Genomic DNA, 319 nt, shown 5'->3' with positions numbered 1-319 from the left:
TTTTTTTTTTGTGACAGCGCCATCTAGCCAATTCTATTCCAACAGAGGAGACCTGATTCAAACATCAAAAAAACAGATGCAAAGATTAGATCCATGGAAACTATTAATTTTGTATCTTTCCATCTTATTTTTATTGTAAGAGCTGGCATGAACTTGAGTGTGTGAGGTGAGGTTTAGCCTATTTAGCTGTGCAAAACAGTTCACTGTGCTGCTGGATGTTGTAAACTAGTATTTGTATTCAAATTATTTAACATTTATTAACATACTAATAAACTCACTAATTTGTACCGCATACATACAAAAAAAAAAAAAAACTGGA

General features: G+C 32.0%; 1 protein-coding gene across 1 annotated transcript in view; it reads right to left on the bottom strand.

Annotated features, from left to right (window-relative positions):
* LOC107654292 (target of rapamycin complex 2 subunit MAPKAP1-like) overlaps positions 1-319 on the bottom strand; it is a 46,606-nt gene that overhangs the window by 5,810 nt on the left and 40,477 nt on the right. The window lies entirely within an intron of this gene.

This window comes from Sinocyclocheilus anshuiensis, unplaced genomic scaffold (genome assembly GCF_001515605.1).
Source record: "Sinocyclocheilus anshuiensis isolate Anshui unplaced genomic scaffold, SAMN03320099.WGS_v1.1 scaffold163, whole genome shotgun sequence".
In the NCBI taxonomy this organism is placed as follows: Eukaryota; Metazoa; Chordata; class Actinopteri; order Cypriniformes; family Cyprinidae; genus Sinocyclocheilus; species Sinocyclocheilus anshuiensis.
The sequence above is the reverse complement of the archived record's forward strand: the minus strand, read 5'-3'. Positions and strand labels throughout refer to the sequence as shown.